Below are 16445 nucleotides of genomic sequence, written 5' to 3' on the forward strand. Positions count from 1 at the left end.
ATTCCAAATAGTTCTTTCTTAAATGGCTGTGTAGAGAATTAAAATGAAAATATAATCATTAGCTTTTTGAGGCAGATTCAATATGCAAACTTCTCTGTGATTTGTTGATACTATTATGTAGATTTAAACATTTCTGCTTGTATTTATCTGCAATGTAATTGTAATGCAGTTGCAATAGTTGTGTGTGGTTGTCTGTGAAGTTATTTGAAAAGTAAATTAAATTGTAGTGTGTAAGGTTTTAAAGTAAAGACATACATCCTTGTAATGGCTTTTTAGTTAGTTCAACTTTAATTCCATATCTACAAGTTAATGTGTCTTGTGAGACATTGTGTCTGGGTGGGAATCTCAGTCTTACAGAGACAGTAACATGTCCAAGTTACACCTGTCTGCATCACCTCCCCTATCTCCCAACTAAATCTCTCGCTCTTTTGTCCCTCCCGCCCCCACATCTCCCTCTGCATCCCTCTCTTTAATTATCTCCCTTTTCAATCCCAGCATCTTCAAGTCTCATCAATGCTTCTTAATTTCCATCAATACCACTGCAGCCTAAGCTCTCCACACCTGTCCAGTCACCATGGCAACCTCACCTCTGACAGCATAGAGCTCTGTAAGACATGGCATGCTGTATTCTCCTTGATTAGATATTGATTAAGCTTTTGTAATACATAATAGGATCAAAGGGATTGTGCAGCTTTGCTTACCCAGGTCCTCTTCACACTTTCATTTAGTTATGTTCTATTGTTATTCAGGAATCTGCATGTTAAGAGGGATGGAATCGAATTTGCCACCCTTTGTTGTCGCTGTTCAGAGTCTCCTTCGGGCACAAAATCTGTGGCACAAAGTCTCTTTTATGTAAATCTGCAATTTATAGACAGTGTTAAGTGCACATTCAGGTTTCTGATGGGCATATCATATGCTTAGTGTTTGCAACATGTTTCCTATTAGTGAACATGTTAATACGCCGCTGAAGTGTGCAGGGACTACCGCATGCTTGAGTGTCCCTAATGGATGCACTGATAGATGAATGGATGATAAAAGTCAAATGCTTAATGCATGGTAAGTGACAAGAGATAAGTCGGTGTGGTAAATATTTGTGTAGGACGCAGTTAAGAAGTTGAAAGGCCATTAGTTAGGATTACGATGACTTGATTCCCTGTTATAATGAGGCATATAGCATGAATTTAAAAATGTGTGCCTTTTAGTTGTTTTTTTTTGTCAAATCTTCCATGTGAGAATAAAACATAAATATTGAAAATATTTTTATCTGCAGATGTTTTGGGAGTTAGAGTTTAAAATGCTATTTAATGTGTAACTTGATTTTCAGTCGGCTTCTTACCTGTAATTACTTTTAAAACCAAACAAGCTACAAGTGAGCATCCCACACATTACCCTTCTCAAATAAGTACATGTTGCTGTGAATATTATCACATATACAAATCCTATGGACAGTAGTTTGAGGACACTGAGGATTGGGACAGATCTTTAAAAACACTCATTCACATGTGCTTTTGGTGTCAGCTGCAATATTTGAGCTTCCTCACACCACACCATCCCAATCAACATCACCAATAAAGTAAATACACACGAAGAAACACTCCAGCCAGACAGAGGGTTGAGTGTTTGTCAAATCCACATTGAAGATTTAGAAGGCTACAAGGTTTAGAGAAGTGAAAAATGATTTTTCCCCCTCCCACAGTGAAAGCATAGGGGAGTCAGAATTGAGGATAAAACTGAGAACGGCAAAAAAAAACATGTTTGTAACAATCTGACCTTTTTTCTGTACAACTCAAACAAGGATAAAGACAACAAAATGTAATAACTTTCCCCTATCCAATCCATACTTCATGATTATCCCTCACTCCAAAAACATTGGGGAAAAAAATGGAACTGTCAAAAGAGTCTTGTTGTTCCATTTTCTTTCCCCCGGCCCCCTCCTGGAGACAAACAAACAAACCCCTGTTAGCACATTTCATTAGCTTTAGGGGTTACAGAACAGATTGAGTATCGACAATGGTTGCTGTTGAGGCTTATGGCTCAAAGGCAACAGTGGAGGAAAATCTCAGGGGTAGGAGATGCAATCGAAAGGACCAAAATAATTCAGCAGGACTCACTCGAGGAACAATCCAGTTTGTCATGTGGAATCATGGAGTGTCTGCCGCACAATGAGAAGGCATCCCCAGAGACTCAGTACGGGAGTCAACATGTGAATAGCCAAGAGTTAGTGTCCCAACTGGCCACTCTTTGCCTTTTTTATCACCTGCAAATTTAACAACCATAAATCTGTTTCCACACCAGTGCTGCTACATGGACGCACCACAGAGGACCATAAAGTAGAAATGATGTTTGGTGTCTTGGGATGATTCGCTCATTGATGTTCCCTTAGGTGTCATGCTCTACTCTGGGAACAATTACTGTCAAGAGTTTTTAATGTTTTCCCTCCGTTGGGATGAACAGGAAATTATTGAACCATGTTGATTTGATGTAGGGATGTCAAGGTGAGCAAATTTGTCACATTGACACACGGACATTTAACAAGATTGAGTGTAATTATGTTTCATTTTCAAAGCTGCATTCACAGGAAGTAGCACAAAAACAAGGACTTATGTAACTGATGAGCAGGATGGGGAATTTCTGTGGCCTGCAAAGAATAACACCCGTAACGTAACATAACAGTAAAAGTGTTGTAACATTTTGGCAGTGGCCTACAATGCATCTCATTTTTCATCATTGCTGTGTTTGTCATTGACAAATAGTATTTTTTCCCCCTCCTGTACATGTTTTGTAATCATAATTATTTGTTGCAGATCTGCCCTCAGTTCCTTGTTGTCGGATAATTATTTTAAAAAGTATTATTATGCTAACGTTTGGCCATACTTTGTGAGATAGTTTACAACTCTGTGTGAAGTAACGTACTTACCAAGGAGGAAACGAACAGCCCAGACAATCATTTTTGCCGTCCTGCCAATCGTTTGAATTGTTTGTTGTCCGATGGCATCCAGAAAGTGTGATCCTTTTGCTGTGGGCCTTTACTGTATTTGAATGCAGCATAAGTTTGATCTTTCGCTCTTGTGTTGTTGGTGAGTTACCTTTATACACAGCTCAGATGTAGTTGTGCTTACCCCAGCTATCACTTGATTAGACCTGTAACGTCTGTTGTCCGCCACTTAGTATGGGTGGATTGGTTTGATAGATTAAATGTTATCTTTATTTTGAACATGTTCATAAAAGTAGGAACGAATCTTTACAAGAATACCAGTGAAAGTATGAATATTGAACCTATGCAATCATTTAAATTCCAACATGTATCAAATGTTATAGCACATTTTCAGAAAACCAGTAGTTATTTATTCATACCTCTTGTCTATTGTGTATTGATAACAAGCTTTAAGAAACTTAATGATAACATAGTTTGCAGGAAAGTAAGGCAATTACACTGTTTAACACTAAAAACTATGGCAAGGCTTTTTTTAAAGTTAAATAGCACATTTGAATGACTTCTCCTGTCATACACTGATGGTTGTTTGTATATGGACTTCTCCTCCTCTGTGTTAGGCTTTGAAGCATTCAGTGACTTCTGACCTACTCCAAAGGTTAATGAGGAAGGAGGAGACTGGGGTCCATAAAAAACACACCAACCACAGGCTTCAATGTGACCCGACCCTCCTTACCGTAACATCTCTGTCGATAAAACGCAGCAGGAGGAAAACCTCTGATTAATCGATCGACCTCCTGCTTCTCATTCACAGACACTAACCAGCAGCACCCATTGCACCTGATTTTGTTTTCACTGTAACATCTCCACAAGACAAGAGCTGAATATCCATTTCCCTTTAATCAATTCACAATTTATTCCCCTCCCTCTTCCAATCTCCTTTCCATTTATTATGCATTATTCGCCCTTTTTAAACGATTTCCTACTAACCGTCTCATCTCATTTGGTATTCGGATATGGTTAGCGCTGTTAGCTCAATTAATACAATGACACGTCCTAAATGCATTCTCTCCACTATCCAAGTGACAAGAGGACACCGAACACTTTACATCTTTGCAAACGGGGTCATGCATGCACGCCATGATGGATCCAAACCATCAGGAATTATTCAATGGAGCTATGTAAGGAGATAAAAAGGACAAAGCAGGCTCAATCTTCTACAGGACTGTGCTTTATTTTAGTCTAAGCAGAATATAATGAACTAGAGAACTACAGAGTTCAGGAGCACTATGGGAGATATCACCTCGAATCAGGAAAGGACCCGAGCCAGAGCTAATTCAAATTACATCTCTGTTTTGAACAAAAAGAAAACAGTAAATCAGTTTGTTCAAGTCCAATAACCAAAATCATGATTATCATTCATTGTGGATATAAATACCCAAATATGTTATGCTGAATTTATTCGGAATGTGAACAAATGGAGGGGATAAACTAAGATGGTGAAGCTGGGAATGTTGTGATTCGTGATATAAAGATTTATGGTGCAAAATCACCCATGAGAAAAAGAAAATCATTTAAAGGCTCTCACTGGATGCTTGATTGGAGCAAAGTGCTCAGTTAGCTGAGTTTGTTTACAATTTGGTCCTTGTAACCAATGGAAATGGAAGAAATTGACCACGTCCATATTTGTGTCAGAATGGGCAAGAGGCAAAACTGACTCCTGCTGTTGTGTTTGTAGTTGTTCTTTTCATGATTTTTGACCAATGAAGAAATAACATTTGGCATCCCCAGAATACACTGTGTCTGACCGCTGTTCACAGGTAGTACTGTCAGAGAGAACAGGCTGGGTTTAAGGCAGAATTCCCTCCTAAAATCATCCTGAATGTAATAAAGCAGTATGACGCTATCAGCTGTTGATACATCTTCAGTGGATAAGGTAACATTATAAAACAAACTCTGGAAGAAATTTCTAATAGGTTAAAACAGAGTTCCTGTCAGCGAGTACCAACCCTTCCAAATGAAACAAGGAAAAAGAAACAAAAATCAGCAAACCAAACATAGATTGTGACAGAGAGACAAAAGCATTAAAGGAAAGCACACAAGGTTTAAAAAACAATCAGATAAGCAAAGGTCTAGAAACCAATCTGATGGCAGACTGATATTTTTTGGTCTTTTTTTGTCATTTTTCTCAAAAAACAAAAGGCCTCAAATGAGATTCTTCATAAACATGCAATGCTGATTCATTTAAACTCAGTTGTGCAATGGACTCATTTTTTCCTCTGAATCCACATGACCAGTACCATTAATCATTCCTTTACTATGCAGTTTCTTTTTTTTAGTATATTTGTGTTGATTTGCTTTCAGTAAGCAAAAATCTCTTTGAACTTTTCCATCCATGAGAGTTCTCATACGGGGATTGTGCAGCTGAAAATAAAAGAAACAAGTTTTCAAAGCATATACAAAGAAACCTCATGACAATGTGTCCATCCCAGCTTCAGCAGATAATAATTAAAATAAAACAGAGAAAATAAAGAACTATTTATCAACATGAGTATAAAATCCCATTTTTCCAACATCAGTGCTTCACTATACAAGAAATAACATCATTGTATCTTCTGTTTTTGATAAATTATTTCATAGCTTCCTTCTCTTAGTTTCACTGAAATATATTAACTATTCTTTTATTTTTTTTTAAAGTTTGAACATGAGCTATTGTACGGCCTATAAAGAATGTTCAACAGAATTGAAAAATAAGCTTTATTGTATGTACAGGAGTTACGCAGCTGTGTGGTCAGGAGAGCAGTGGCAGTTTGGGTCGAGCAGGTGGGGAGTTCTGCTAAGTTCTACAATATCTGCCCTCTTTGTTTGTCCCCTTCCCCCAACTTCAGCCCAACCATGTACATGTGAGTATTGAATGATGATGTATGTACATTTTGAACAAACTATTACCTAGAATTTCATTTTGTAAAACTAACCTCCTTGTATGTCATGAAGCTCCAAAGAATATAAAAAAGTGGCATGGTGGCTGATGCTTTTTATTGTCTCATTGTTAAGTGGTTAGCATGCAGATGGATGAACTCTACATTGGCATATCTGTTCTCCAACCCCCGATCAGACTAATCCAATTACCTCACAGGCGATCTTTCTACTGTCAGAAAAATCATGACATGTCGGTGTAAACAGAATCTTTTGTTAACGGATCACGTCAGGGCTGAGGTTTGACACTAAGTCAAATATGCCTCTCTAAGCCTTTGTTCGACCCTAAGGGTTGTAGAATGCCTGTTCAAAACCATGTTTTAAGGGACTTATATGCACTAAAACTCTCCGATATCCCTGCACCTCTGTGGATACATTATATAGTGACATCATTGTCCCACAGAGTTGGGCTTCCCAACACAAACTGCTGTACAACCTTCTTGTTTTTTTTTTTGTTTAATAGGCTATTTACACTAGGAATAAAAAAAGTCTTTGTCTTCATTCGTTTCAGCCATGTTGTTAAACACAGTTACACACATCCAGCTTTTCACTGTGCATTGTCAGTTGGGCAATGGCATCTCTTGTTGTTTGTTTGTTTGTTACTCATGGAATTGGGTAACGATCCCATACCTCTGAAGACCAATTATCAGTCCCTCTGCTTGCTCATCAATTCTTACAATGTGATGCAATCTTAGAGCTCTGAACGCATATTTACAATCACCATATTTACACAAACACTTTTATGTTGGTGATTCTGCACAGCCTCTCTCAGAATCTGGGGTAAGGCAATGCCCTGAGCCTCTCCACTAGTCATGACATCATAGCTCCTGATGCCCTGAGTATTGGGAGTGATTTTGTGGAGGTTCAGTTTAGCACACAGCAGCCCCACCACCCAGTGCTCATTTCCACCTCCACCTTTTTCCACACCTAATCCCATTTCTACAGCGAAACCCTTTCTGTGCTCAAGTGAGATGACGGAAAAGCTCTCTCCCAAAGCAGCTATTAAATGAGAGGCATTAATTTCTTCCCTCCTGTCCAACAGGTTCCTTTAATTATCTCTCCACTTTCAGTCAATTACATTTCACTTCCTTTCCTTGACAATCACTGCTATTTTAGGGTGAGTGTTATGCACCCCGGGGGTTAGAGACGGGTGGACATGCTCTAGTAGTTTTCTGCTCGTGCTGCCAGGCTGGCACCTTTAAGGATTCACGGACTTCTAGAGGACTGACCTTGTAAGCCATGTTTTGATGGCAACTGAGAAAAAAGTAGTTAGTATATAACCCACAATTTCAATTCCTGTGGCCACTTAGACTGAAAGTTTATACTTTTGTGGTGTTAAACAAATGTCTTGTAGGTCTGCCTGGATTGTTGAATATTATATACACTGCTAAGTAGATGCATATGAAATCCTTGTGGCCAAAATGCCAATTTACATGTCTCTTTTTGTAAAGTAGAGGCCAAAAATTAAATTAAATTTTGGAAAAAGCTTGGCGAGTGCCTTCTGGGCTGACATTTGTCATTGCTCTTGAAGGTGAAATTTGGACTTGACTAAAGTAAGAACCAGAAAAGATTGAGGTCACGAGCAAGGCTGGGAATCAGAAAACCTTGTCGATAAATGGAGGGATTGGAAAATCCTTAAACAATCTTGTCTTGATTGGTAGCTCTGGAGTGTACTTTTTCTGATTTTAATGCATGTAACATACCCTCTGGGTTGTAAATGAACTAAGAGCACCCTCATTAAGTATCGAAGAGCTGATTTCACCTCGCCTAATTTAGCCCTGGCATAGCAGAGATGCTACATGAACACTGCGCTGTTAGCCAAGCAGTCAGCAGGATATCAGGCTAGACTAGGTTTTGGCTCACTGGAGACCCAACCTGCAATTAGCAGTGGGAACCAGTACAACATCTGGTACAAGACAGAGAATATCAGTGGAGCAGGCATGCAAGGCTACACCAAACAGATCCTAACTTGCAGAATGTTTTCTGGTGGGGACAAGCACAGGAAATATAATTGCTTATGGAACATTAGACTTCCCATCGATTAATTCAGCCTCACATAAATAATGAACACAAATGGTTGCAGAACATGGCTTTGTTTTGACCTACTTCATGTCACTTCAATTCATGTAGCTTTAAATGAATGTCTACAAAAGGGCAGAGGCAGGGCTGCTGTTTTTTTTTCCTTTATCTGTTTGCAGGCCTTTTTTTTTAACTTTCATTTTGATGGGCATCATTTTAAATCAGAGAAACCACTGTGCCTCACAAATGGTCGTTCAGGATTGAACAATACGGTGCTTTGCAGGTGCCCCAGCAGGGATACAAGCAAGAAAAAGAAAGAAGTGTAGAACAAGTTATTCTGTGAAAAAAATGTAGGCCTCTATAGAGATAGTCAAGACACAATTACATGTTGAAAGAAGAAGCACAATAACTCAGTCCTTACAGCAGCTGCTTCTTCAAAATGAGGATTTCCAACAACATTGTTGCTTTTGACCCAATTTAGAGCAACTTTGACAGAAGGGTTGTGCTCAGTGAAAAAAAAAAGGTTTTCTGCATTTAATTTTCAGGCTTTTTTCATCATAGGCAATCTACTTTGCAATATTAACACCTTGCTATGATAAAGAGGGTTTTATCCCACATCCTCCATCGCCTCTTCTGGTAAATTCAGCAATATAATCGGTGCCAGGTCAGCTGTCAGCAGCCTTGCCAGGGAGTAGGCACAAACATAATTCTCTCTAATCTTCCTTCTGTCATCCATGTGCATGCAGGGGGACCATCTCCCCCGTCATTTGGTCCAAGTGATTATCCCAGTGATTTTTCACTTGGTTGCTGCTAATGTATAGAGGCTGGTGATTACAGTGCGATTAGAGGGAAAGGTGAAATAGCATGTCTAATACGGTGCAGGTGATAATTGAAGGGTAGTGAGCGCAGGCATTAGCCAGGTTTAGAAAATGCTGTTCCAATGGGAGAGCTGCTGAAAGGGTTGGAAAAGCATGGCTGTTCTCAGGACAGGGGACAGGAGACCGGGGTACATCGCACACTGATATCCAGAACTCAATCCATGCCCTTCTGCTTTTAAATGACAATGAATTGTTGCCCATTGAAATATCTTGGATGGCACATTGTATCAGTCGCTCCTTTGGTGATTTAGAGTAGGACTGGTTTACCTTTCTCTCTAAAGAAGGATAAGTACAGTGGAGGGAACAACAAGGAGAGGAGTTACTGTACCAAAGAAGACCCCAAGGTACTATAGTCCAGCCTAATGTATCCTGTTCTGTGAAAACATTTAGCCTTAATATGTATGTTGTTCCACCAGTGACTGGATTAGAGTTTCTAATTTTGGGGGGATTAAGCCATTGGGCATATCCTGGAAGTATCAATTCAAACCATATTTATGTCATGTTTGGTTGTAGACTTCCTCTCCTCGCCTCCCTCTTCCCTATTGCCTAGCCATGCCTTTCACTGTCAGCGCTCAAAGAGCTGGTGTACGGATGTGAGCTGGTATACGACTGAGAAAATTGGGAAGTGTTCAGACAGACTGAAAAAGCATCACTCTTCCCTCAAGACTCATTCCAAATGTATTGATCTGCTTGTAGAGCGAAGCCTGCACCCAGAGCTCTAAAACAGTCCCCAAAAAAAGGCTACAGGCCTCAAAATCAAGACATGAAAGTAGTGGATTGCTTCCTTCTGTGCTGTTTGAGAGGCTAAGCAAGCTGAATGATGGAGATCATTTAGATAGTCTGTTTAAACAGTAGCTTTTTTTTTCTACCCCATTTGCTCAATGTATAAATTATGAAGAAATCATGGCAGGGAACATATTGATAACGAATTTACATTACATTTGACAGAGCTGATTGAGCTCTAACCTTTGCCATCAATACTGTAAATTGTGTTTGTCTTCAGAGAATTTGTTTGTATCTGCCAAGAGAAAATTCCTCCAAATCTGGAGTTTTTCAGTAGCTCCAGTGGTCACTTTATACTTGGCATGTCGTTTATATAAGTCCTGCTCGTTTATAATGGGCATAATCTTTTTCCTTTTTTTTTGACAAACAGCTGACACCATTAAGGATTCATTCATCTGTATACTGAGTTCATTCTGCTGGCAGTTTCAGTAGCTGTCACTTCACTCCTTTCTCCCTTGAACCATCTCTCTTTCTAGAATCATCTTCCCTTAACAATTTGTGGCTTCATAATTCACACTCCTTGTTGCAATACAAAAGGTCAAGAAAAAAAACAAGAACTAAACAAAATACAGCCCATGTCCATTTAGCTTGGTCTTTACAGTGGATTGTCGCTTGAACACAAAGGCTATTGAGAAGCCTGAAACATCTGCACCATGTCCAGCACAGACTTCAAAAAGTTCAGTCTTTTTTTTTTTTTTTCTCTTGTCATTCTTTTTTTCTTCTTCTTCCAGAACAGTCTGTTCATAGCTGTCAGAGAGTGTGGCGTCTTTTACATCATGATGAGCGAGATATCCAGTGGCTGATACCTTAATATCCAAGAGAAAGAGACTCGTTGAGTACAGGGGCGGAAGATTTTTTTTCCTTTCTCCCTCCCATTGCCCCCCAATTCAATAAGACTTCAAGTATTTTTTAAACAACAGCAAAAGTTAGCAAATCTACTTTTTTTTTTTCTAGTCTACTCTACTATTCTACAACCTGGTGCTAAACCAGCATCCAGAGCAAAAGTTTCAGCCCCTATACTACGATTCCACGTCTTTTTTTAATACATTATTTCCATTTTCTTATATTCGTACTTACAGTAGGCCACTGGATATTGATTTAATGATTTTTTTGACTAAGAGTAAATTGTAATACTTGCAGCTACAAGGTATGAGTTTTTAAATATATATTTATATATTTATATATTTATATTCTTTTAAAAAGCGTTTAGTCCTTTGGTCCCTATTTCCTAAGGAATGATGCATGTAATTTTCCTGGATTCTCCTCTTCTCTCCTCCTCTTCATCTTCTTGTTTTCTTCTTTGATCCAGAGCTTGCCCTGTCACAGAGCACAACACCTGTGTAGGCACAAAAACCAAAATGGCAGCAGGCTGGTGTGTGTGTTTGTATGTATGTGTGTGTGTGTGTGTGTGCACACGCATGTGTTTGCTTCAGTACTTGAGTTGGCATTTGCACGTATTTATACATGTACAAAGTTTTTTTTTTTTTCCCCCCTTTTTCAAGTGTAGCTTCCTTAAATGTGTATGTTTGCTTTGTTATCTGTGTGTGTTTGACTATATCATGTGTCGGTATGCATGCTTTGAGCATAATGAGTCTATAAAGGTTTTTTTTCCCCCATCATGTCTAAAAAACAGCAGCAAAAAAGTTGGTCTCTGCAAAAAATCTTCTTCCACAGACGCCAAAGCAAAACAGGGAAAGAGGCATTTGCGAAGAAAGGAAAAAAAAAACTGGAAAAAAAAACTCTGGGATCCCTCTCTCAGTCACCCAATCTTTCAGCGGGTTTCCAGCAGGATCAAGGGACCACCCTTCCTTCATGATATGTAGCAGAGCAAGAAGTCTTTGTACTTTTACTGCACTTGTGGAAATAAGGTGTTGTGGCCCTTCATCCTGTGACAGAGAGAGAGAGAGGGAGAGAGGGAGAGAGAGAGGGGGAGAAAGAGGAGAGGGGATTCAGTGAGGTTGAGGCAAACATGCTTAGGGTTGCTGGCTCCTGGTTATCACATAGACTGACAGGCACAGCCAACAGCATGAGAAACAGACGGGAAAGAGGGAGAAAAAAAGGAGTGTGTCAATCAAAAGCAGAAATAAGTGGGCTAGAGGTGGGGTGGGAGATTTGTTTTTTAACTGTATGGAACAGACATCTACACTGTGACAGCAGTTATCCAAGGAAGGCCTTAATTTAAACTGACTACATCTCCCTGCACGAAAAAAAAAACTGCAGATTTGTTCCTGAGATGTAGCTTCATCCCATTGTTAATAAATAACAAACAAATTACAAAAAGAACAAGAAGGAAACATGAAGAGAAAAAGACAAGAGTGTGTATGAGTGGTACAATGGTGTAATGATTATGAAAAACTAATGGCTGTCTGAAAAGAGAAAAAAACATGATACTAATACATAGCCTGCAATTAAGATTTAGTAAAAAAAACAACCAAGTGTCTCCCCTGCCTTTGTGTCGACTTAAAATGCTGCACTGTCACTAAATGTGTCCACGCTGGCGAGCCTAGGATATAAAAGATCTAGTTTACAGCCTATCATCCTTAATATGTTGTGAGCTATGATGTCGGTGAAGAAAGGCTTGGAAATCACAGTAAATCACTCTCTGGGAGTGAACATGAAAGGGTCTGACTATGTGACGGGAACGCACGCCCAGACACTCTTTGTTCTTCCTTTTCATTCCTGTAAATGAGCTTGTTACCATCTCATAATAGATCTGCTTTCTCGATGTGGTGGTGAAGATTCTTCCCTCTTTCATATGTGTGCCAAAGTGAGCCAAGCCATTAACGGCATAGAGCACTCAGTAGAGTCCCGATTACAGATGCCCTCTTTTATGAGCCACTAGCGATTCTCTTATACATCTAACACAGTGTAGAATAACACACAGTGGCTTTAAAATATGATTTTTTTTCATGCCAAGTAAAGAGCTCTTTTGAAACGTCACAACTACCCCCAAACTTTGTCAGATGATGAAGAATTGTTTTTTTCCCCTCAAGATTTCTGTCCCAATATAACTTTCCCATCCACTTTGATGGTTTCAGAAAGGACACCTGGTAGTTTAGAGACATATTTCATGCTAGAAAGACCTTATCCCTCTACGGCTTGCATGGCTAGACTCCCTCTGAGTTCATTGGATAGACTACAGGAGGGAGAGCCACCTGCAGGGCCTCTGAAAGAATAGGGCAGGAAGAAGTTCAATGAAAATGCCTAACTCTTATCAGGGTTTGGCCTGGAGGGGTAGAAAACAAACTCAATAGCAAAGAAAGGACTTTTTTTCACCATGAATCTTCTCGCTGCCTTTTCTTTTAACAGCCAGAGAAACAATCATTTAACATGCAAGCAGCATAAACCTATAAAGCTTATTTATCTAGTGGCACAATCCTACCAAACAAATACTAAACAAACAAGGCATCCTCTGTATTTGTATTTAGTTCAATTTCTTTTCATCCTGCATATGCATCTATGCATAAAGTATGGCTGCATGGAGGAGAGTTTCTGGGCATGTGGGTCTACATCGCTGCCTGCAGCTCTGCTACCATGGTGTAATTGGTTTGCACCCTCATAAATAAATAAATGGGAAGTGATTCTCATGTTAGGCAAACAAAACAATCTTGGAGAAGTACTCCCTGTGCAGATGGAATCAGGGGAGAAGTGGAGTGTCAACATTTGCCTGTGCTCTCTGCATGAACGCTGGAGATTTAATTGGCTACACAAACACGGGGTCATCTCGGCCATCTCTCCACTAAACAGCTGTCGATTGGGGGGGGAGAGAAAATGGTCCTTTTTTCGCAAAGATTTAGGTTTTTCATTAGAAATCATAGTTTGCTAAAAAAAAATAAAAAAAAAAGTGTTGATGTGAATGTGAAGAAGAGAAATATAAAATACAGGTACAGCTTTACACAAGAGAATAAAACAACACAAGGGCACACGGTACAATAGCACAAAGGGTTTAAGACACTTCCAGTTATAATCCACCAACGAGTCAGCATTATGTACAACAAGTACCAGCCAAGAAAGGTGTTGTTTTACTGCACTCCACAAACTGCCAATATACAATATAGAGTATATTTAAATATATAAAGGAGGGCAGAGTATGAAGAGATAGAATTCAGAGATATCAATCAACGCCACGTCATGCAACGCAGTCACAGTCCCACCACATGACGTCATCCAAAAGAAAATGACACCATGGGTTCAACTTACAGCTCTGGGAACTTGGCCCTGTGACAGGTGTGTGGTTGGGGGGGTAGGTGGGTGTGGCTATAGCGGAGAATAGGCCACCTCATACTGTGATTGGCCGTGTCAGGTTGCCAGGTTGGTGGTGGTGGGGGTGCAAAAGAAGGAAAGAAAGAATGGGATTTCCTTTTTCCTTAAGTCAGTATTCAAAGCAGCCTTTACATATTTGTTCCACACTCTCACTTATTTTGCCTGACAAATCAAATGAGGTTATTATGCTTATTACCATAAAAACTGGAGAGAAAAAAACCCCAGAAATGACAAGTAAAACAGAAATAACACAACAAACAATCAACAAAGCATGAAAAAGGCCCTTTTTATGCCTGCGTTGTAGTGAAATCCTCTCAGGCTGACAACATTTGCAGGTTAAAAGGTTGAATTGATGTTTTTGTATTCTCAAAGATAACCCTTAAGGCAGGAATGCATATTTCAGAAACTTGTCCTGTCTACAGTAATTGGATTTGCCTCGTGTTGTCTGCTATATGGGTGGCCATACAGTGAGTGCTTCAGCTTTTTTGCATTATGTTTATCTTTAAGACACAGAACGCAATTTCCACTAGCAGGGCTCCTGAGACCAGCAGGAGAGAATTCTGTCTGATCGTGTTTTTAATTCAACTTCAAAGCAAAATCGTCAAAAGAAGGGGGACTCTGAAGTTATCAACATATTGAAGACACACAGGAAAATATCATAATTCAAGTTTCAACAAAGTTTTCTCATTCTTATAAAGTAGTTTAATGTAGACATTTAAACAGTGAATGTTGCACTATATTCACTCGTTTTTGGTCTGCAGCAGTACAAGGTATTTAAAAAAAACATCAGAAATTGATTGGTTATATTCTTTAAATGCAACTACGTTCTTTAACTCCTCATAGTTTGTCAAGAATCCATAAACCAGGCTTCAAGGCCCCACTTGTGTTATTTCCTCTAATGTTTTCATGGGATTGCTATTGGTTATGGTCTATTGGTTTCCCTTAACTCAACAACAGAAGTGGTGTAATAGCGAAAGAAAAACACAGAGATGGATTGAACCAGAAGGGGTAAAAACAACACAAAACACACACACACACACACACTCACAATCATACTGAAGAAGTGACAGAATGTTATTGTGGGAAATGTCTCTGCTTCGAGATATTCTCAGTACCTCTCAATAACTGTTGTATACTCTTCAGTACTGTTGCAGGATATTTTCCATTTGTCCCTCATTGATGTGCTCAATAAAAAACCCCTCCACCCCCACCTCATCCTCTTTCTCAGGGTGTCTGCTTTGAAAGCCTCTCTCTTCAATTAGCAGGACACAGCTCTATTCAAATGCTATCACGAAAGGGATAAAAGGAACACCTATCATCCGTACTGCACCTCACCTTCCATTAATGTCATCTTGTGGCTTTTAAGGAGTCAATTCTAAAACAAACAAATGGTATTACTCCGCTTTTATTTGTGGAGTAATATAATCCAGGCTTATGTTATTGTAATGAAAAGTTGCCAAGCCAATTGGGCGAGGAAGAGCGCACATCTATATTATTTTGCACTGGCAGCTGCACTTTGTAACAGATGGGAGATGATTCTTTGAATCAAGGCTGACACTGTGAAACGAGCTGTTATTGAAGGATGGCGCCACTTTGACTAAACCATCTTTTTATTGTTTTTTATGGAAGGGCTGATATTTTAAAAGCAAAAACAAGGAACTGTTGGCTATTGAATATATGTGGTGGCAGACGTACACAAACAGCACACATAAGCTACCATGCATTTGAAAGATTGCTTGTTTGCTTAACTTTGTTAAGTACAGACTCCATAAAAACAGCAGATAAATGTTGGCATGTGTTGTTCTCTACGAGTCCATGCTGGATAGGCTTCAGTGGACTTAAACTTATTAACTATTAAGTTAACGATGCATTATACATAAGCATTATTGAACTTAACCAACTTTCTCCAACATGAATACTCATATATACATTTTATTTCAGTTTATTTGTTGTTAAAAGTATTAATTATTAACAATATGAAAATAGCTCTGCAATTATTCTTTTTTTGCATGCTGGATTTATAAGCATTCAAATAATTGCTGCTTAAGGTTACAATTAATTAAAATCAAGATATGACAGATATTGAATGGTTGTCCTCATGTTGGTTCAGAACAGTATAATCACATTCAAATGTTATAACTATGTTATTTATTTATTTTTGTGCCATTTATGAAAAATCTGCAAACAAAGCATGACAGAATATGAATATGGACAGTGACTGCTTAGCTTGAACACATTTGTGAAGCATCACTTGAACTTAACCAAATGGTGCTTACTGGGATTGGTTCTCTGTCATTATACAAGCCACTGTAGTTAGAAGAGTGACTAAGTGCTTTTCCATTAAGCACATTTGTGTTTATTTATTTTTGTCAGCACTGACTTTTCTTTGAAAAACACGTCATTTACCCGAAGTGCTTATCGATCTGTGAAAAACTATACATTTACTCTCTTTCTGCAAGTGAAGGTTCAACAGGAATGACCTCTGGTTTTTGCCCAGCAGCTGACAGAAGGGTTATTTTAATAAATATTTTACAACTAACAGTAGTTTTTATATTTATATATATTGGTAGCTTAACAAATTGCATCAATTCTCA

The 16445-nt window shown here is 38.9% G+C and overlaps 1 protein-coding gene across 1 annotated transcript in view; it reads right to left on the reverse strand.

Moving 5' to 3' along the window:
* Nucleotides 1-7368: 7368 nt before the first annotated feature.
* Nucleotides 7369-16445, reverse strand: part of celf6 (CUGBP Elav-like family member 6) — a 135768-nt gene continuing 126691 nt past the window's right edge. Inside the window, exon 13 of the mRNA XM_061039277.1 lies at nucleotides 7369-11474. The gene's annotated coding sequence lies outside the window, so the exon portion shown is untranslated. The remainder of the gene's footprint in view (nucleotides 11475-16445) is intronic.

This window comes from Labrus mixtus, chromosome 1, assembly GCF_963584025.1.
Source record: "Labrus mixtus chromosome 1, fLabMix1.1, whole genome shotgun sequence".
NCBI lineage: Eukaryota > Metazoa > Chordata > Actinopteri > Labriformes > Labridae > Labrus > Labrus mixtus.